The sequence below is a fragment of the Camelina sativa genome, unplaced genomic scaffold, assembly GCF_000633955.1.
Source record: "Camelina sativa cultivar DH55 unplaced genomic scaffold, Cs unpScaffold10789, whole genome shotgun sequence".
Classification (NCBI taxonomy): domain Eukaryota; kingdom Viridiplantae; phylum Streptophyta; class Magnoliopsida; order Brassicales; family Brassicaceae; genus Camelina; species Camelina sativa.
This window is the reverse complement of record NW_010931837.1, coordinates 1-381: the sequence shown is the minus strand read 5'-3', so window position 1 is coordinate 381 and position 381 is coordinate 1. Positions and strand designations below refer to the sequence as shown.

The following is a 381-nucleotide window of genomic DNA, read 5'->3' as shown; positions in this document are numbered from 1 at the left end:
GTGGAGTGTCCCCATACGATTCTTACATCCCAAACGGCGCCGTATGGGTTATATTGGTAAAACAGATGATATATTCCTTTGTATATCATTGGTCCTACCCCACACAAGAAAAAAAAAAGATTAATATTTTCTATTTTGGGAATTAATAATACTTTTATAGATAATGAAATAAAAAGAACTAACCATTAGGATCTGAGGATTAGATTTGGTCGAATTAGATTTCATCGAAAAGAACGGACGGAGGCAACCAAGAAAAGGATATGTTAATTTAGAGGATCGAACACATAATAACATCGATGGATTTGTATAAGAAGATAGTAGATCAAGATCGGTACGGTACATACCGTTCATCCAATTTCTGGGAGGTTGAAAGTGATAACC

General features: G+C 34.9%; 1 long non-coding RNA gene across 1 annotated transcript; it reads right to left on the bottom strand.

Moving 5' to 3' along the window:
* Positions 1-6: 6 nt before the first annotated feature.
* Positions 7-381, bottom strand: LOC104775245. Its single transcript, XR_765785.2, has 3 exons — positions 345-381; positions 184-192; positions 7-94 (listed from the first exon to the last, which is right to left on the bottom strand). It is a non-coding gene; the product is annotated as an uncharacterized LOC104775245 (long non-coding RNA).